Source organism: Piliocolobus tephrosceles, chromosome 4 (assembly GCF_002776525.5).
Source record: "Piliocolobus tephrosceles isolate RC106 chromosome 4, ASM277652v3, whole genome shotgun sequence".
In the NCBI taxonomy this organism is placed as follows: Eukaryota; Metazoa; Chordata; class Mammalia; order Primates; family Cercopithecidae; genus Piliocolobus; species Piliocolobus tephrosceles.
In genome coordinates, this window is record NC_045437.1 from 15,985,442 (window position 1) to 16,007,402 (window position 21,961).

General features: G+C 41.5%; 1 long non-coding RNA gene across 6 annotated transcripts; it reads right to left on the reverse strand.

Moving 5' to 3' along the window:
* Positions 1-1,660: 1,660 nt before the first annotated feature.
* Positions 1,661-17,110, reverse strand: LOC111546790. 6 transcript variants are annotated; one of them, XR_002732924.2, is made up of 7 exons: positions 15,944-17,110; positions 13,123-13,197; positions 11,835-11,905; positions 10,381-10,576; positions 3,047-3,149; positions 2,537-2,729; positions 1,661-2,355 (listed from the first exon to the last, which is right to left on the reverse strand). It is a non-coding gene; the product is annotated as an uncharacterized LOC111546790 (long non-coding RNA). The 6 variants fall into 6 exon arrangements; XR_002732923.2 differs by lacking the exon at positions 15,944-17,110 and having other exon boundaries at positions 13,123-14,694; XR_002732925.2 differs by lacking the exon at positions 15,944-17,110 and adding an exon at positions 2,804-2,868 and having other exon boundaries at positions 11,835-14,694.
* Between the last annotated feature and the right edge of the window lie 4,851 nt (positions 17,111-21,961).

Consider the following 21,961-nt stretch of genomic DNA (forward strand, 5'->3'; position numbering starts at 1 on the left):
TAAGTGACCCTGCTGAGTGCTTGCTGTGTACCAGCTGCTGTCTTAAACGATGTGCATGGCTTAGCTCACGCAGGCATGCTTACAAATCTACGACCTCCAGGGTCACAAGAATGCTCTGGAGCAGAGTTCAAGTTCTACTCCTGACACCTGTGTATGCGCTGAGTGAACATGGGCAAGTCACAAAGAGGAGACCCACATTTTTATATTAAACCAGGTCCAGGGAGTAATAAGGTGAATCTCTGCGGTCAGTGCCTCTATGGACAAGTTGCCTTCACTTTGTTCTCTTTCCTCAGACTAGTCGCAGGCGGCTGACTTCCAAATGCTTGTGATCAGCCACCAGGGCCATGAGGGAAAAGGAGAGAATGAATCAGCCAAAATCCTGTCACTATCCTTGGAAAAAATGCCATGTGATGTTGTATTCTAAAATTTGAAAGTTGGAGCTGAAAATGATCAGTGGTAGGTGTGTAAATCGGCACGGCCTCTGTGGAGAACAATCTGCTAATATGTCAGAATTTCAAATGAACATCCCCTTTGACCTGGCAATCCTACTTCTAGGAATATATCCTAAAAAATGGGGTTGGTGGGGGAAAGTGTGTGCTCAAGGATATTTATGTCCGTATTGTCTTACTAGCATAAGCCTGCAACGATCTAGACGAGGATTGACTAAATAAATTACGGTATATTTGCACAATACAATATTACAAGGCCATAAAGAATAAGGCAGCTTTAACAAGATTCAAGCGGAACAATCTTCAAAATACTTTAAGTGAAAAAAATCAAGATGTGATTGTACATTTTTAAGTGTTTATACTCAGTTGTTTATATATCATAGAATATCTCTAAAACAAAATCAACAACCTGATCATAGTTGCTGCCTCTGGGGAGACACTTTAGGTGGCTTGAAGTCAGGAGGGAGAGAGAGAATGACTTTCACTGTTAACCCTTTTGAATCTTGAACTTATGTCATAGGAGTGAACTACATATTCAAGAAGTAAACCGTATGTAATTAGAATATTAAAAATATTGATGTTTAAATAGATAAAATGCTTATTATTTATTAATTTATTTATTTAGTTTATATTTTTAAAGGGGGAAAGGGACCAGGCATGGTGGCTCACACATGTAATCCCAGTGCATTGGGAGGCTGAGGCGGGAGGATTGCTTGAGCCCAGGAGTTCAAGTCCAGCTTGAGCAACATAGAGAGACTCTCTCTCTAAAAAAAAAAAAAAAAAAAAAAAATATATATATATAGCCAGGCATGATGATGAGGCTGAGGAGGGAGGATTACTTGATCCCAGGGGGTTGGATCTGCAGTGAGCAGTGATCTCACCACTGCACTGCAGCCTGGGTGACAGAGCAAAATCTCTCTCTTAAAAAAAGTAATAATAATTAAAGGGCCAGGCACGGTGGCTCACACCCGTAATCCCAGCACTTTGGGAGGCCGAGGTGGGTGGATCACCTGAGGTCAGCAGTTTGAGACCAGCCTCACCAACATGGTGAAACCTCATCACTATTAAAAACACAAAAAAATCAGCTGGGCATGGTGGTGCACACCTGTAATCCCAGCTACGCAGGAGGCTGAGGCAGGAAAATCGCTTGAACTCAGGAGGCAAAGGTTGCAGTGAGCTGGGATTATGCCACTGCACTCCATCTCAAAAAAAAAAAAAAAACAGTTGAAAATCATAAATCTCCAGAGAACAATGAAAAAAATAATAACGCAAATATGCAGAGAAATAAGCTGGCATTTTTAAGGGAGATGGTGAGGCCAGGAGCAAATCAATCCCATTCCTTGGATCCTCTGGTGGGAGCTCAGTCCTGTCCAACACACAGCACATACTCATGTACCTGTTGCTGGGGAAAAGGTCTTTCCGGTGGATGGCTTCCACTTTCTGATGGGCCATCAATTTGGATACTTTGGGAGCAGCTAAAGACCTGTTCTCAGGCTTTGAGTATTTTTATGTCTCCTAACCAGCTTTCCCCCATGAAGCCTCTCCCCATCTGTGGTAATTTTTTATGTACCAGTTTGTCTGGGCTATGGTGCCCAGATGCATGGTCAAATATCAGTCTAGTTGTTGCCGTGAAGGCAGTGTGTAGATGAGATAAACATTTGCATCAGTAGACTTTAAGGAAAGCTAATGTACCCTCCCTAATGGGGGTGGCCTCATCCAGTCAGTTGAAGGACTTAGGAGAAAATGCCTGAGATGCTCCGAGAAAGAGGAAATTCCGCCTCTGCACAGGCTTCAGACTAGAGACTGCAGCATCACCTCTTCCCTGGGTCTCCAGCCTGCTGACCTGCCCTGTGGTTGTTAGACTTGCCAGCTCCACACTTGCATAAGCCAATTTCTAAAAATAAATCTCAAGAGAGAAAGAGGAAGACAGAGAGCAAGAAAGAGTGAAAGAGGGAGAGAGAAAGACATACTGTTGATTCCATTTCTCTAAGAACTCTGACTAAAACACCACCCAGAGGAATGGCTCCCCACCGTCACTCATCCCACTTCCCACATCATACTTGGTGAAGCCTCTGCTATTCTCTTACCTACCAAAGTGCACACGTCCAATCCTGCGGCCTAGGCTGGAAGGTCCCTGTGAGCCGGTGCTATGTCTCCACCATCAATGCATTTCTAACATTCAGCGGAGTACCTGCAAGTGCTTGATAAGGATGTGTTGCTGAATGAGGCTACATGTTTAGTGACAGCGCTCCCGATGCTGAATGCTCAGGTTTGACTCATCTGTAGGTTCATATCCAAATTAGCACATCAATTAGGAAGAACATGAAGGAAAAGAAAAAGAAAACAACCCTTACCAGTTGTTTGCAATTACCAGGACCCTTTGTTTTCCTTGTTGCTTCTTACACAGCTACCTGAAGACCTGCCAAAGGCAATTTACTGTTCAGGATTAATCCAACAGGCCACCACAGTCAAGATGCCACAATGTTGGACTTAGCCTACACTGTATCCAAAATTAAAAGCAAGAATTCTCTTTTGAAATAAGATTTATAGAAAATAGATAAATATATAAATAGAAAAAAAAAATAAGAAAAACTTACCTGTGATCATCACCCTTCCTTGTACTCCAAATGCGTGCTGAATTTTAATGTCCATTTTAAAGAGGAAATTATGACCCTCAACCCCAAGATCAAAATATCATTTCTGAAAATCAGATTGAATCTTAGATTAGAAACTGCTGCTGACATCTTCCACAAAAGTTTTTTTTAATCATTTGTCATAGTTTTAAAAGATTACAAGATGAATTCATCTTTGATTAGTCAATCTGAATCCTCAAGTGAATAAAGAATCAATTGGCTTAGTTTTCTGATCAATAAGATGATTTTCAGTGAGCACCCAACACCAACAATCTTGTCCCATAGGAAAAATGATTTATAAGCATGTCAAATGGAGATTTTATTTTATCCTGCCTTCAGCTGTCAACGAAAGACTTAGCAGCTCTCCCCAGGGAGCAAGGAGGCGAAACAGTAGGAGGCCTTCAGAGGTCAACCTTGAAAGCAGGAAACACTCAGCTTTGACCTGGTCTATTGAAATCAATATGGCATGGCATAGAGAAAGGAACCAGATGGCAGAGTACACTTACATCAATATTTTTCTTTATTACAGAATTTGCATTAAATTTTGTTAAAGGAAAAGTGGATTCAATTGACCATGAGAGATACAAAAAGCATATGCCATGAATCATATCTTAAATGAATTTTAATCATCACTATAGGATTTACAGTAGAGGCTTATTTTTCTTTGAATAAACTTATCTTTTTATTTCTATTCTTTGTTATGTAGAAAAATACAGTATAAGGCATTAAAAAAGAGAAACATAACCTGTATTCCCACCATCAGATGATGCCATCATTAACACTGTAGCATATTTGATCACAATAGTTTCTTTACGCATTTTATATCATTGTGAACTCTGCTTTTTCCACTTACACTAGAGTAAAATAATTTTCTGTTATTACCTTTCTCTTCCTAATAGGAGTTCCTATTATCATCATTTTGGGAGGTTAAGGCTTTTCTAAACCCCAGAGCTCATAAGCAATGGAGCTGAGACTCTAACCCTAACCTACCTACCTCCAAAGACCATACCCTTCCACTATGTCAAACTACCTTAAAAATAGTTATTCCTTTGGGAGGCCCAGACGGGCGGATCACAAGGTCAGGAGATCGAGACCATCCTGGCTAACATGGTGAAACCCCGTCTCTACTAAAAAAATACAAAAAACTAGCCGGGCGAGGTGGCGGGCACCTGTAGTCCCAGCTACTTGGGAGGCTGAGGCAGGAGAATGGTGTAAACCCGGGAGGCAGAGCTTGCAGTGAGCAGAGATTCGGCCACTGCACTCCAGCCTGGGTGACAGAGCGAGACTCCGTCTCAAAAAAAAAAAAATTAGTTATTCCTTTTGGCTCAGTAAGTCACCTTTTGGGGAATCTGTGTGGAATCTGAAATGTACCAGATGAGTCTGGGACATCTTGAAATGCAAGAATGCAAGAAGCTACTAAAGACTAAATAGGTCACGTCAAAAGGAAACCAACTTGAAAAAAGATCCCAAAATGACACAATGCAACTACCCAAAAGAATCATAATCACCCTCAGTTAAATCATTAAACATAAAAATCAATGAGTTCATAATGATACTTTTTAAAAACTTACTTATAAGAGCACCAACTCATTACTCTGAAAATTGATAAATACATAGAAAGAATCAAGAATTTATCCTGTCTTTCTTGTACAAACTGTAACTCAGGGCAGCCAAATACTTGATAAGGATAAGTCTTTATAGAAGAATTATGGGTAACTAATGCAGAAGGAAGGACAGATTAAGAAAACTGCCATTTCAATCCACCATGAAACCCTGGATCTGGCAATGGTCATCAGTGAATGTTAAAATCACAGGTGAAATACTTGTGGGCGACTTTTAGAGGATGAAGCATCCTGACATCACCAGGACTGATTCCTGGCATTACCAAAAGTGGAGCAAACAGACTTCATGAGTTCATGGTATGATTCCACAGGAAGTACATAGCATCAGAAATATTATAATCTAAAAAGCATTTTAACCTTAATCAATTTAAGACTCAAACCTAACTATCAGTTTATAGGAAATAGAAAAAACAGAGGAACAAGTTAAAAACATCACAGAGAAACAATTACGCAAATCTAGAATGTAGATCTAAAGGATAATCTGATTTTTCTAACAAATTCAATGGCATGAAAACAATTGAGGAGCAAGGAGGAGGGACAATGTAGACTGAAATAGCTAAGAGATATTGTTATTAATATTATTCGAAGAGGCCAACCGTAAAAGAACAACTTTAAGACAATTAAAGACATTTGAATATGAATTGGTATTAGAATATTTGGGGTATTTTTGTTATTTGCTTGGTATGATAATACCTAGGTGGTTATTTTTTTAAGTCTTGCTGCTTAAATGCATATAAAGAATTTACAAAGAAAATAATATGATATCTAGTATTTGCTTCAAATATTCCAGGAAAAAAAAGTGTGTGTGTGTGCGTGTGTGTGTGTGTGTTTGTATGTGGTGGGAGGGAGAGACGAGGCGGAGATGAGTAGATGAAACAAGAGTTGCAAATTGTTGACAGCTGTTGAAACTGAGAGATGAGTCCATGAAGGTTCATTATCCTGTACTCTCTACTTTCTGTATGTTTGGAACATTCCATAATAATAATAATAATAATAATAATAATAACCCTAAAAAGTGATGCATATGAGTACATCAAAACCTATAGAAAAGAAATTCCATATACGCCAGGACTAGAAAGATATGGAAGAAATAACTATAAAAAGATCTGTGAGAAAATCCTCCTCCATATATTATGTGCTGATTTCTGATCTGCATTTGAAATGGAATCACTCCAATATTATCTGATTAGTTCTGAAATTGGTGATTAAAATAAAAGACTGATCATCTTCTAATTTTTTGGCACCTTACACCATCACCAATTTAAGTGTTAATAGAAGGAGCATGAAAACTATCAATCTAAGAAATTCAGAATGAAGAGGCCTGTGATATGCTCAGTGAACTTCTTTGTTGTGGCAATGAAATAATTTGGAAATGGAAAGAGAACATAAATTCTGCAGAACAATTTCCTGTGCTCCTCTTTAAACAGGTTAAGGTGCTGATTTGGTTTTTTGAAAACCTGAAGCTTTGGATCACAAAACAAAAAAAATTAATTGTGAGTGAAGGGAAGAAAAGATCGCTTGTAGTGACACTTCTTTTCCAGCGATATGGTTAAGCAAGCTAATAGCATTCAGAGGGTAAAAATAAGTCCATTCACTAATGCCCACACACATTCCATATAATGACAGATGGAGATCTAATTTTAAAAACATACTACATTGTAAAAATACTTTGGAAACATCTAACTAAACAGTGGATTAGAACTTGATTAAAAATAAATGATTGAAACGCCAAAAGCTCATTAAAGGGAAGATGCTATGTGGAGTTGACTCCCCAAAGAAACAAAGCCCTTCGTGTCCAGTAAAATATGTTCAGCTGAATGAAACTACTGAATATTTTAATTTTCAGTTTGTGAGGGAAAAATTATTTACACTTAATCACTGGTTTGTTTTTAACCCCATAATTATAACAATTAGGAAAATCGAGGCATTGATAAGATGCTTAAAGCAGGTCACACTCTCAGGACAGGTTCCCAGGAGCCAGACTCTGAGATGGAAAGTTACATGCGGGAGCTTTATTGGGGAATGTTCTCAGAAACATCACCTGGGAGGGGTGAGGGAAGCAGGATGGGGCACACGGAGAAGTAGAACTGTGATGCGGTTGCAAGAGGCCATGGCAGATACTAAGAAAAGACCAAGTAGAAAGGCCTTTCAGAGCTTTCATAATCTAGGCAAGGGGGCGAGGCCCTTGTATTCTCACATAAATCCAATACCCACAGAAATGGGTATTGGAAAAAGTAGCTCCTTTTGGCCAAGAGTCAATCCCGAGAGGGACTCACGGATGAGTACTTTTGCAGGAGTGAGAAACCAAGTCTTCTGACTGCTTGGAAATGAATGCTTTGATCCTGAAGGAGACATGTGGGGAGTGTATCTCCCCTCGCATTGCAGCCCCTACCTTTAGCCTCCCTCCTTCATGTAGTAACTTCATCCCCTCTGAGAATAGCTCCATAGGATTCTCAATGATCTATTTTTCTTTGGAAACTGGTAAGAGGAAGGTTATTGGGACAAATCTCAGCCCCTTTCAGTGACTACATCTGGTGTCATGGTCTCCCTCCTCTGCTATCACACTTTTAAGCAGCACTGCTGTAGTCTGGGTGGCTTACCTGGTGGCATGACCAGATTTTCATCCCAGGGGACCCTGAGCCCTGCGTCACCATAAAAGCATGGCTTGGTGGCATAACCAAGTTCCACCCATGGCTACTGTACTTGCTAATTTACCATGAAGATCTGCCAAGGGGGTACCAAGAGATGACCTAATGAGTCACCTGGGTGGCTGTGATCATGACTGGACAGCGGCTGGAACTTAAAGTGTAATGGAATTCTTGCTGTGTTCCCTGGTAGAAGCATTCTCCCCTTGGAGATAAGGACCCAGGAGAGACTAAATGTGTGAGGCAAGCAAGCACAAATTCCTCAAGCAGGTCATTGGGAGTAATGGTAGTGGAGCCAGACCTACTTCTAATCATTGTTTTCTTATTGTTTTCTTTTCTCGCTCTGCCACATGGCTGGAGTGCAGTGGCACAATCTTGGCTCACTGCAACCTCCGCCTCCCAGTTCAATTGATTCTCTGCCTCAGCCTCCCGAGTAGCTGGGACTACAGGAACACTCCACCATGCCTGACTAATTTTTGTATTTTTTGTAGAGACGGGGTCTCACCATGTTGGCCAGGTTAGTCTCAAACTCCTGGCCTCAAGAGATCCACCCATCATGGCCTCCCAAAGTGCTGGGATTACAGGCATGAGCCACCACACCAGGCCCCAGTCATTGTTTCCTGAGGCCATCGATCCCACCTACTGGAAACATAGCACTATATAGTGGACATTGGTTCAATGCCACCCTGTCCTTACAACACATCATCTGCAGGCTAGCACTTTAGCTGTGCTAAAAAACTAAAAAACTAAAATAACTCTAGTATACAGGCAGTTTCTGGATGGTGTTATGGGATGAGACCAGTAGATCCTATCACCATATGTCCATTGTTGTTCTTCCTTTGCTATAAAATGGGGTCAGTGGTCCACAGTCGCATAATGCAGGATTCCAAGTCAGTTTATCTTATCATCTGCAAGCCTGCAGGGGTCATGCTGCCTGGGTCCCTGTTGGTAGGAAAGGTAAAGCCATCTCTGGAATATGTGTCAATACCAGTCAAAACCAATTACTGACATTTCCAGATTAAAAGGGATCCGATGTAATCAAGTTGCTAACAAGTGGCTGGTTAGTCTCCTCTGGGGACTGTGTTTGTTGAAGAGCTCAGTGTTGGTTTCTGTTGCTGGAAGCTTGAACATTTGGTAGTGGTAATAGATAGATTAAGTAATCACTTGACTTCATGGAGATCCGCTGTCAATTATTAGGACCCCTGGTTCTGAAGGGGGACAGAATGATAATTAAATGGGGACATGATGGGGACCACTTGTAGTGTTGAGCATGTTAAGAGTGCCATATTTCTTGGCCATTTCCCTGGATGTCATATTGTTTTTATTTATTCTCTTGGCCATGGTAAGAAAGTTTCAGAGGCTTCTATGTAGCCTTCTTCACTACAGACCATACTGGTTGGCCCTACAAACTGAGGAACTAATGAGAAGATTCTGCTGACTACTATGGATTTCAATTACACATCCAGAGACTGAAGAAATGACCACCAGGTGGATCCATGGAGCCAAAGAATCCCTTGTGAAATCGACTGGGTCTGGACTTATTTCTTACTCTTCATAAGCTCCCACTTCAGCAAGGGGCGTGGATGAAACAAAACTTCCTGAAGATCAGTGGAGTTTGGACCATGCCCAAGAGTCCTGGAAATATCTAGGATTGCCTTTTTTCCCATTGAACAGTTAACCAAGTAAATGGCCACAGATCCCTTCAAGTAAAGACTGGGGGAATTGTTATCATATGCACTTGCCGTGGTATAGCAGGCTCCTTCCTCAAACCAACTTCTCTAGTCAACAGGTTCTGGGTCAAAGGACAGGCTCAGATCTGGGAATTGGCCATGACTCTTCAGTGAAGTGTTGGCATTATTCCTGTGTGCCCCTGTATCTTACCCTTAATAACACTGTGGTCTAGTAACCATCTCCATAGCTCTCTATGGGTGAGGACCCCTGGCTGCCACTCCAACCTTTCCATTTATGATAATAATTGCATCCTTCTTGGTCTGCTACCTATGGTCTGCCACCTGGCCTCTACCAGTCTGGGATCTTACCATCCCCATTGCTTTTAGAGATCCCAGTTCTATAGAATCCCAGCACGGTCTACAGTATCAGCCCTCCCCTAGAGGGGATAGCCACCATTGAGTTTCTCATTGACACATTGCCCCTTGGAAATACGTTCCAAGGCCACCCCACAGGTGGATGCCGGAAACTGTGAATAGTACCAAGCCCCATACACATGATGTTTTTTCCTATACATGCACTGTGGCACTTTTGCAGTTTGAGTACAACCACAAAACTAGCATAAATTTATTTGTCCTTCTTCACAATTTTACAGGTAAAAAATTTGTTCTTACCATGGATCTTTGCAACCTCAGCATACAATTTTTTTTTTTCCTTAAGAACTTTCACCTTTTCACTTAAAGGAAGCACTTTATGGCTTCCCATTGGCATATTTGAATCGCCAGTATCACCCCTCTTTTGCTTTGGGGCCATTATTAGGTAAATTGGGGGTGCCTTGAACAGGAACACTGTGATACCTGGATGGTCGATGTGATCACCGAGATGGTGAAGTGGCTAACGGGAGGGACGTGTAGACAGTGTGTATCCACTGGATAAAAGGACAGTTCAAATCCTGGGGGTACAGTGCAAGACTTCATCACACTACTCAGAACAATGTGCAATTTAAATCTTATGAATTGTTTCTTTCTGGAATCTTCTATTTAATATTTTCAGCCCACAGTTGACTGTGGGTAAACAAACTGTGGAAAGCAAAACCATGGATAGGGAGAGCCAGTGTACAGCCGTCCCTCAGCATCCATATAGGATTGGTTCCAGAACCTCCCTTGGATACCAAAATCTGTAGATACTCAAGTCTGCGATATAAAATAGCCTGGGATTTGCATAGAACCTACACACACCCTCCCATACACTTTAAATCACCTCTAGATTACTTATAATACCTAATACCATGTGAATGCTATGTAAATAGTCACTATACTGTATTGACTACAAAATCACAACAAGGAGAAAAAAATGTACATACATGTTCAGTATGGGATGACACTTTTTTCCCAAATACTGAATATTTTCAGTCCGAGGTTGGTTGAACCCACAGATGCAGAGAGCTGACTGCATATCCACCGTAGCATTCCTGCTTCTCTGAGCCTTTTGATCTCTTTCTTCATTGTCTGCTAAGGCATTTCTCACATATCTCCTCCATATAGTTGATCACTGCATTTCTAAGAAAGAAAAGAGTCAACAAAGAGACCCCAAGAGTCAACCAAGCAGAGTGCTAAATTCTCTATCTCAGGGGAGTGCTCCCATGTAGATAAAGTTTCCAGTATCCAACTATATACTGCATCCTTCTTAACCCAGGCCCTTCAGGATTCATCCCATATATATTCTTCCACTCCTGCTAGTACTTGTTGACTCAGTGTTGCATCTTCTTTGGTGTCTATTTTTTCCTTCCTTATCACAATCAGCACTTCTCCTGTCAAGTTTTATTGTACTTGACTCTAGTTCAGGGGTCAGCAAGCTTCACCTATAAAGAACCCGATCGTAAACATTTTAGGTTTTGTGGGCCATATGGACTTTGTCATGACTACTCAATTCTCCCATTGTAGCATGAAGGCAGCCATAGGCAATGTGTCATTGAATGGATATGGTTGTATTCCACTAAAACTTTATTTACCAAAATAGACTGCAGGCTGCAATTGGCCAGGAGAATGCAGTTGCTGATCCCCATTCTGTTTACTGGCCTAGTGTCCAGGAATGGAGTTAGGATCAACCCTGAGTTAAGAACATGCTGCAAGAAAAACCTTCTGCCCTGTCTTCAAGCAATGGTAGCACTAGCTTTTAATAGGGAGCAGTGGGCCCAGAGGGTTCAGGGGAATCTGAGGACTCGAGATTTTTGGTGCAGAAACACACATATCCTTATTCCAAGTCTCGGCATCTCACTCCTTCCCAGTCAGGGTCCTGACCTTGATATAGCACACTTACTGGGGGTGAAAATTTTAACCTTCTCTGGAGCCCTCCTGGCCTTATAATTAAGTTCTAGGCATGATCCTGGCTTTTTTCTACTTCTGGCTGCCGGAGATGACAATCTCTTTATAAACTGCCATAGGCCCTCTGGCTTTCACACTTAGCCTTAAATTGGTGATTAATCATTGTATCCTTTCATCCCCTTTCTCTAATTCATTGTATAGCCCTCAGAAACAGCCATCCAATTCTATTGTACTTATAATCACCACTTCCCCTGAACCCCTAGACACCTCAGATACTAGACCTACCAATGCATTGCCTTCCAGCAGTTACACCACAGTGAAGGTTGCAGCAATTGCAAAGTTACAGCCTGCCAGGGGCTGTAGGTAATCCACCCCCCACCCCTAGATGGTGTCCTCCCTGGTGGCCAGTCAGCTGGTGACCCAGCTCCACATTCCATTTTAGAGTCTCCTTTCTCGGACCATTCCTAGCACCAATGGTTTTAAGTATGCTTACCTGAGAAACAGGGTCTGAGGTGGAGATTTACATGCAGGACTTTCACTGGGGAGTGCTTTTAGGATCAATACCTATAAGGAAGTAAGAGAAAAAGGATTCCATAGAGGGAGAAATTAAATTATGACTCGGTTGCAATAAAGGCCTTCAGCAATTCCCATGGACTGCTGTCAGAGTTGTCTAGACAAGGCAAGGGGCCAGCCAGCCACAGGATGCGTGCTGCCCCCCAAACCCCAACTGCAGAGGGGGTAGGGCCTTGGGCAGGGCAGCTCTCTTCTGCTAAGGGAGGGATTCCCAAAGACAGACTCACCTGTGAGACAACAAAAGTGTCTCACCTGTGAGACAAAAAACAACTCACTCCTGGCAGCTGGGCGAATGAGTGCCTGAGTCCTGGAGGGGAGGTGGGGGCTGCACACCACCACATCCACTACCAGCACGTGCAGTGAGTTCACGTCCACAGTAAGCGCGTCAGATAGGCGTCCACGAGCCCATTTTTACTGTCACACCCTAGTTTCCAGGAATCCTGGGAAAAGCCCTGTGTTCAACTAATTGTTGCAATTGTAATTGTGGTTCCTGAAGGAAGTCTAGATGATAACGGCAATAAAGTAGCGGTGATTTATTGTATATGGAAACTTTAAAACCCACTTTTGAAGGGTAAAATAACAAGAAAGAGGAAGGAAAGAATAAAGGAAGGAAGGTAGAAGGGAAGGAAGGAAGGAAGGAAGGAAGGAAAGAAGGAAGGAAGGAAGGAAGGAAGGAAGGAAAGAAGGAAGGAAGGAGGGAAGGTAAGGGGAGGGGAGGGGAGTGGAAAGGAGAAAAATCAAGTCGTCTCAACTCACTAGAGCAGCCATATCTACTTAACTGGATACAGGTATTATAAAAAGTTTTTTTTCTACTTCCCTGCCTTTTAACAAACAACATTTTCTGCTTTTTGACTGGGGAGAGGACATTTGAAGTACCATGAAGCCAAGTTTGTGACAGTGACAAACTTAAAGAGGTTACAATTTTGAAATATGTAAGTATTTAAGTTGGAATCCACAAAATACGTATTAATGTGTGTGACATGTATAGATGTCCAAATAAATGTCATTTATTTCCTATAAAGTCAGAATAATTGTGTACGTAGATTTAGAAAACATCATTTTTAATTATTTTGTCATTGAAGCTGCAAATTATTATAAAATCCCACAGAAATTGATAGTTGAAATAATTTTGAAATTCTCAAGTATTGTCATAATACTTGCATAATTTGAAATTCTGATGGGTTCCTCAGAAGTTTGTTTCCAAGTACCTGTAATGTTTTCATGTTGTTCAACATTAATTCATAGCCAGGACTTATCTTCAGGCAACTTTAGGGCTTGTTCCTCTGTGATTATAAACATGAAAACAATCAGTTGGGGCTCTTTTTGGCAGATTTTGAAATGTTTCCATTTGTTCAATTTCTATCCCTATAAACGTAGTAGGTAATGGATCTTATTGGTATCCAAAACGTATCATCTCACCTTACATTTATTCTTCAGGAAATTAGGTTCATGACTAGGTGGATTTTCAACAAGTTAAATATAAACTTTCTGTACCCTCATTAAGATATTTGTTGATGCTATTGGGTTCATCTTGAAACACACACACACACACACACACACACACACACACACACCTCTCCACGAGTCTAACTCCTCCTCCATCCCTCTTCAAACAAAATGAATATTAGGACTTTAAATTGCAGGCAACAGCCATAATCAGAAAGCCAGAGGCCACTGCTCCAACCCTGGGGTCCTCTAAAGTTGATTGCAAGGCAAATACTAGGCAAAGATCTCTCCAGATCCTTAGATGTCTGCTTCTTGCTCATGGAGTTGAAAGGATGAAATGAAAGGGCATGGGCACAATCCCTTGCTTGGTGCTGGCACAGAAGCTCAATAAGGTCCACAATCCCTCATCTACAGTCCCAAATCCCAGAGTTCTGAACACTGAAATATTTTTTGTAAATCTTTTGGCATTAAAACCTGGCCAGACAGAAGGCTATTTCTAGGCCGTGGGATGAGTGAAATATATCCCTCTCTAGAAGTATAAATGTGTTTGATTATCAGATGGTCCTCCAAGTCTTATGGAGGTCTGACATTATCTACAGTATATGCACCCCAATAAATTCCTAAAAGTCCAAACATCCGAGTCTCTAAACACCTGGCTTGAAAGGCTTCCAGCTGAGCGTTTGTGGTTCTATCCTTGGTAGCTCTTTTCTCCTTCCCTTTTTGCTGGTCGTGGTCCCTCTCCTTCCTCCCTGGCTGTCCTTAATCTATCTGAAATAAAAGCTACACTTGGTCAGACATCCTCTTGTGTCAGCACCTGTTAGGCACCTTATCCACATGTTTTTTGAAAAGCCTGTGATGACCCTGGAAGGGATTGGTAATGAGCCTCATTTTAAAGATAAGGAACCTGAGATGGAGAGAACTTAAGGTCAAGAGCTCCCACGCACAGAACTAGGGTTGCAACCCAGTCTCTGGCTACTCAGCCTCTGCTCCTTCTACCACAGCAGGCTGGGATTTACTCGAAGAAACACTGTTTCTTAAGGAACACTTAAAATTCAACCAAGACATTCTCCCTGTGTACTCAGAGGCAGTAAAGTGTAGTGCCATCGTTCTCAAAGTATGATCCCAGGATGCCTGGATGTCCCTAAGACCCTTTCAGGGGCTTTGCAAAGCCGAAGCAATTTTTATACTAATAATGATACGTTATTTGCCCGTTTCGCCTTTGTTCTCCTATCAGAGGACAGTGGAGTTTCCAGGGTTGGCATGACATGTATTATACAACAAATTGAATGCAGAAGCAGATATGAAAGTCTGGTTGTTTCCTGTTAAGCTGGATATTAAAGAAATTTGCAAAAATGTAAAAAAAAAAAAACCCCACTCATCTCACTATAGTTTTTTTTTTAAAGGAAATATCATTGTTTTTTATAAAAATATATTGAGGTTAACATGCAATGGTTTTATTACTTTTAAATGAGTTAAAGCTTTTTAAATTTTCTCTATCTTAATTTCTAATACCATATATATCAATAAATGCAACCAACAAAAATGAAGCTCATCACAGTCCTCAGTACTTTAAAGAGTGTGAAAGGGATCTGAGACCCAAAAATGTAAGAACTGCTAGTGCAGTGCTGAGTGCAGACCTAGAATCCTAACTACCTGGATTCATACCCCAACTTTGCTACTTAGTAACTATGGAAGTTTCTTTATGCCTTAGTTTCCCCACTTACAAAATGGGGATAATATGTTATTTACCTCCTAGAAGTTGTGGCGAGGACTTAATGAGTTTGCACGTGTAAATCACATACAACAATATCCATCACTTAGTAAGTTCGTTTTAGATTTTATGTTATTGAATTGTTACATACTCTATATATTTGTGTTTATTTCTAGGGAAAATCCCCCCAACATTCAAGATGAATAAAAAGAATAAATTACTGAATTATCCAAATAGGTTTCATTTACTTGAATTAGAAAAAGAAAAAGAAGTCTTGGAACTGGAGTCATGTTTCAAGTATAAATGTTAAAATAGTTTCCATTTACTCTATGTACTGTCAATTTAATATTCTCATTCTCTGGCACTAAGCGTTACAAAGATCTTTTTAGAAAAGCTAAAATCTCTCACTTTTATAAGTAGTCTCATTTTCCACATTGGCAGATGCTGTTTAGAAAATGAGTAAACTAGGGTAGGGCAACATGTCTGAGACACGTTACCCCAAGTGAGAATGATATGAGATTGGAACACCAAACGTGGTGATTAATAATAAAACAGAATGCTTTCAATTCACAACTTAGAAGTCTTATTCAACGAAATTTAAAATGTAGTTTTTTAAGAAGCACAGATTCTTAAATAAATGTATTCTTGAATATAGTTTTAATGCTTTTAATATAGGTTTAGGTATATGCTAAATATAGATTCATTCTTTTCCTCTAAAGAAATGCATCATGCTTACTCAGTAAATAACAGTTTATACCAAAGAATTTTTTAAGGAGTTGAAAACGGTTTGACTTTGCAGAGTAGCACAGTGGCCAGCACACACACTTAGAGAAATAGGTTTCTACCTTACTCTGTCAATTACTAATGCATACCATGGCTGAGTTTCCTTATGCCCAGATTCTGCTGTGTAACCACGATAGGAGGGAAATGACCGAGGTCAGTTCAAATATGTCATGAAAGTCTAAAATTCTGACTCCTGAAGCCTCTCATTTTCCAGCACTGACAACAGAAAGCACAGTAATTAAGAGCAGTGTGACCTTGGGCTGTTATACCCAGTATTCCTGAGCTGTAAAGCGGAAATTATAATTGTATCTACTGCTTAGGTGGGCTGTGATGATTAAATAAGGTAGGATAATGTATGTAAAATCCTTGCCCTTAAAACAACATTGACAGGAAAGCTCCACCACAAGGTGTTTAAGTGGAATCCAAGATTCAACCGTGTAACGTACGTGATGGTGTAACAGTGAGGTGTTCCAGGTGCTACTGCTGCGCAAACTTAGTGTTGTAAAACTATTTCATTATGCTAATGGACTCTATGGGTCAAGAATTTTGGAAGGCCTCATCTAGATAGTTCTTGCTCGGGTCTGTTCCAGGATTGCTGTGAGATGTTGGTAGGGGCAGCAGTCATCTGACGGCTCAACTGGGCTGGACATGCAAGATGGTGCCCTCAGATGCTGGCAATTGGTGCTAGATGTTGACTGAGACTTTAGCTGGGACATCGAACAGACAGCCTACATGTGATCTCTCCATGTGGCCTGGGATCCCACATAGCATGACTCCCTGGTGTCATCAGATTTCTTATACTGATCGAGAGTCCAAGGAAGCAACTGGGAGCTGAACTGTATTTCTGCTGCATTTAATTGGATATGAACAAGTAATAAAGACCAGCCCAACATCAAGGCAAGATAGACTCCACTTCTCCAGGGGAGGAATGTCAAAGAATTAGCTGGCATATTGTGAAGTTGCCATAGGAGGTGAAGGAAAAATAATATTTTTCCTTCACCTCATATGTCTGTATAGCCTCCAAAAGAAATTAATAAAAGGGACAATATTGAAAATATTGACCTGAGAAAGTCCTGAATGATCATGAAGGAAGCACTGTCCCCAAACCCAACCCTGTATAAGAATTTAACTCACTTCTATCCGGGCATGGTGGCTCACGCCTGTAATCCCAGCACTCTGAGGCAGGATCACCTGAGGTCAGGAGTGCAAGACCAGCCTGGTCAACATGATGAAACCCTGTCTCCACTAAAAATACAAAAATTAGCTGGGCATGGTAGTGTGCGCCTGCAACCCCAGCTACTTGGGAGGCTGAGGCAGGAGAATCACTTGAACCCAGGAGGCAGAGGTTGCAATGAGCCAAGATTGTGCCATTGTACTCCAGCCTAGGCAACAGAGTGAGACTCCATCTAAAACAAAACAAAACAAAACAAAACAAAACAAAACAAAATTTAGCCCACTTCAGATTGAGAACATGGGCAAAGGGAAGATAAGAAACAGCAATTGCCAATTCCAGCTACATTTGAATTATGCCAGATCGTATTAGCATTATCATGAATTTTTACTCTTTATCAGATTATAAGCTGGGTCACTGTAAGTAAAACATCACAACACAATGGCTTCAATTTACTTCACTAACACTCCAGCCAGTTCCAGTTGGCAGAGCACCTCTGCTCCCTAATGTCCTTCCATACTATTGCTCTGCCATTTTCCCTGAGGTATAGTCCTTATCTGCATGGGTAACGCTGGTGCACCTCACTTCCAACTCAGGAGAGGAAAAACAGGCAGCAAGTAGAAAAGCCGCTTATCTCAGAGTTGTGAGGATCGTAGTCAAGTTCCATCCATTGCCTCTGTGCACAACCACTGGTCCAAATTCAGTCACATGACCAAGCCTTGCTGGAGGTGGGGCTGGGAAACACAGTTGCTGCCTGATGAGCCACATGCATGAGGAGAGAACAGATTAGGAGAACAAGTGTGCCTCACAAACAATAAATAAATAAGTATTCTAAAATTTTAACTGCAGCATTAACAAGCTAATCAAATCTTCTTAATCTCCATCAATTTCAGTGTCATAAATAACTAATATGCCAATTGCAAAAGAATCGGAATTAAATGACATGTATTCTTCAAAGCTCTTACAAATTTCTCTAGGACTGCCAGCAATTCTCTTGCAAAAATGACTGCACATTGAAAGTTGGTAACACAGCTCTTACCTGTACTCCCACATATGAATTATTGTGAATTTCAAATTAATAACGTTCAATGAGATCTTAACAGAGTTGGAAAATGATAATCAAGGTGGAGGAAAACAGCTTAACAATGAAGACTCCACAAATAACCAAAATTGGGGCAAAATTTGATCACCTTCTAGGGAAGAAAAGGTGATATTTTCTTTCATGTATTAATGTAAATGTAAGATTGTATGAATTTTTGGATTTAAATGATATTTTTGCACAGCTGCTGTAAATCTAATGGACTTGAGTACATTTGTATAGCCCCACCTTCTCCCCAAGTGTGCTCCTTAGGCTGGAAGGATGCTGAAGACACTGCATAGGTATGCTGCAATTTTAAGAATGCAGGACACTTTGGGAGGCCGAGGTGGGCAGATCACTTGAGGTCAGGAGTTTAAGACCAGCCTGGCCAACACGGCAAAACCCTGTCTCTACTAAAAACACAAAAATTAGCCGGGCGTGGTGGCACATGCCTGTAGTCCCAGCTAATCAGGAGGCTGGGGCAGGAGAATCGCTTGAACCCAGAAGGTGGAGGTTGCAGTGAGCCGAGATTGTGCCACTGCACTCTAGCCTGGGTGACAGAGCGGGACTGTCTCAAAAAAAAAAAAAAAAAAATGCAGAACAAGAAATCGTCATCTCTGGCTTCCTTTTTTGTCTCCTTAAAAAAGTTACTGAACTACTCTGAGTCTATTTCCTCATCTGTAAAACAGGAATACTATCTATACCCCACAGTGGAGAATCACAAAACGGCACTTTATACTCAGTAAAACAGAAATGCCTACTACACAAAGCAGAAAGATTACATGGACACTGCCCAGTCTGTAGACGGGCAGCAAAGCAGCTACGGGTTTCTGTAACACGCGTGGAAAGGGACAAGATTATGTTCTCTCACTTTTGATCCCAGTCTTGATGTCTCAAGCTAAAGACTGACAAACACTTGCCGGCACCATCGGGTGCTGCGATGCCTCCCAGGAGGAAAGGCTCCACACAAGTCGCTGGCAGCCAGCTGCAGCAGCCAGCACTGGCTTGGTACTCAGGCAGAACTTTTTTTTTTTTTTTTTTGAGACGGAGTCTCGCTCTGTCGCCCGGGCTGGAGTGCGGTGGCCGGATCTCAGCTCACTGCAAGCTCCGCCCCCCGGGTTCACGCCATTCTCCTGCCTCAGCCTCCCGAGTAGCTGGGACTACAGGCGCTGCCACCTCGCCCGGCTAATTTTTTTGTATTTTTAGTAGAGACGGGGTTTCGCCGTGTTAGCCAGGATGGTCTCGATCTCCTGACCTCGTGATCCGCCCGCCTCGGCCTCCCAAAAGTGCTGGGATTACAGGCGTGAGCCACCGCGCCGGCGGAAGAACATTTAACATGACGACTCTGGCATCCACTGTAAGTTGAGATAACTGTTTCAAGGACAATAGGTGCTGTGGCAGGACGCCCGGTGTACGTCAATACAGATTCGATTCTTTTCATCTAAAGGAAATGTGGAGAATAAAAATTTGAAGAAATAATGAAGTCACACCTGTATGAAAACATCTCAAGTACCCCATAAACAAACACTTCCTGTGCACCCACAAAGATTTTTTTGAAATTGGAGGAACAAAAGCACTATGTCAATACCACAGCGAGGGGAGAGAAATGTAAGAACAGAAGCATTCCCTAGGCTTTAGGCTTGGATCTGTGTTTGGCAGGTTCTGCCCACACGCATGTGTTCATTTCTCCAAAGTGATAGGCATAAGATACCAGAAAAGGGACATGTAGCTGTGAAAACACCAAAACAGGGAGAACTGATAGTAAATGACTACGTGTGAATGGACCAGCAAACCCAAAAAATCCCAATACAGAAAGGCGAGTGGGGAACAGGGTGCACCCAGAGAAAGAAAGATACACACACCCCAGAGGGAGGACAAGCAAATAAAATATCAAATACATCTCCCCACTTTCTTGTACCACCAAGAGGCTCCCCTAAAATAACAAGTCCATTTGTCACGTTTCTTGTCTCGTTCACTTAACTATCAGGAGATAAGGTTTAAATCTCTTTTTGTTTGCTGTGCCCCACTCCATCCTCCATCCTGCAAATAGAACTCTACTCCAGAGAAGCAAATAAATTGAATTTTACAAAATTACAGTGTGGACAGAAGTGAGATAATGAATTGTTCCACAAACCCAAAATCAGAACCAAGGTGTCTCCTGAAGCCTGGAAGAAGTAGCTAATTAAATAAATGAAGAGGCCGGGTGGTTCACGCCTGTAATTCCAGCGCTTTGGGAGGCCGAGGCATGACAATTGCTTTAGCCCAGGAGTTCAAGACCAGCCTGGGCAACATAGTGAGACTCTCTCTCTGAAGAAAAAAAAAAAAATTAGCCAGGCATGGTGGCACAGACCTGTAGTCCTAGCTACTGGGGAGGCTGAGGCGGGAAGACCACTTTAGCCTGTGGGGTCGAGGCTGCAGTAAGCAGTGATTGTTCCACTGCATCCAGCCTGGGCAACAGAGCAAGACCTTGTCTCAAAAATGAAATATTTATTTAAATAGAGATAGTATTAGTATTTTACAAGTCAATAAACATGCTGTTCTCTTTGCCTCCCATGCCCCCACCAGGTAAAGGAGATGACAAATTAAAAGGTGACATAAATGTATACATTCATATACATTCATGTATATACGTGAGATCTGCATTAACAGTGCTGGCTGGTATGGTGATGTGGAGTTGGAGGCAATCAAGGTGTCACCTCTAGAGAAAGTGGTAAGGACAGTGTGGTAGACACACACTATAGAATACAAGGCAGCAGTCAGAAGCAATGAACCAGATGTTGCTAGATGTGGAGCAAAAAAATGTTGAATGAAAAATGAAACTGAGAAGAACTATAGCACAATATCATGTACATTCGGCTAAGCATCAATTAAAAACATACCACATGCAAAGCACTACCCCATTTTCTCAGGCTATAGATTTAAGAGATGTGTCAAACACAACAGATTGGGTCCTTGTGTGGGGAGAATGGCAGAAAACAGGATGAAGGAGCAAAATTAATACCAAGGAGTCCTCGTTGTTGGATAATAGGGAACCTGGACACTAATGGGATATAATTAATTCAACTCTGCATCTAAAGTTTAAAGAAGACGACCTATGTCTAGCAAATGAGGTCTGGTTAATACACCGTGAGGGCAACCACATTCTCCTGGCATGCTTGAAACCACTACTCAGAATACTGCACTGACTAAATCTCACCGTGCCTTACTCAGTGTGGCGTGTTCGCTCTGTAAAAGAGAACTTTAAACACTAACTGTGCCAGGGACTCAATGACTGTCTGGTCCTTTAGCAGATTTCTTTAACCCCAACAACCTGTGAGATAATAAAACCTCCATTTTACAGATTTAAAAAAGCCAAGTCACTTTTCCAAGGTCACAAAGATAACTCAAATGGATTTGAACTTCATGTTTAGCTTCATTTTCAATATGTTAGTGCCTTCCTCTAAGCCACCTAAACTGAGAATTTCTCCCGAGATTTGACCCTGAGGTAGCCTTTCTAAAATGATACCTAAACATTTTACCTTTACTTTCGTCCTAGAATAACTGCACCACTGGAAACGGCATCAGAGTACATAGCAGTCACTCTGCGCATTCACATTTAGAAATAGAAAACCTTTACGGCAAGATATGGATGTGCTTTTTAACTTAGCCTGGATTTAATGCAAGTGCCCAGAGATATTCACTACCTCCTGTGCCATGATACATTCCATGAGCGACATTCAACTTTGCCCCTACATAAGCCTTCAAGCCCCCTTACGTAGGTCCCAGTGCCATGACATGGTGAGTTACTCAGAAAGTTAAACTAAGTTTGGGACACACAAGTCATTCCCGATTCCTCACATTACTCTGACAACCATAAAT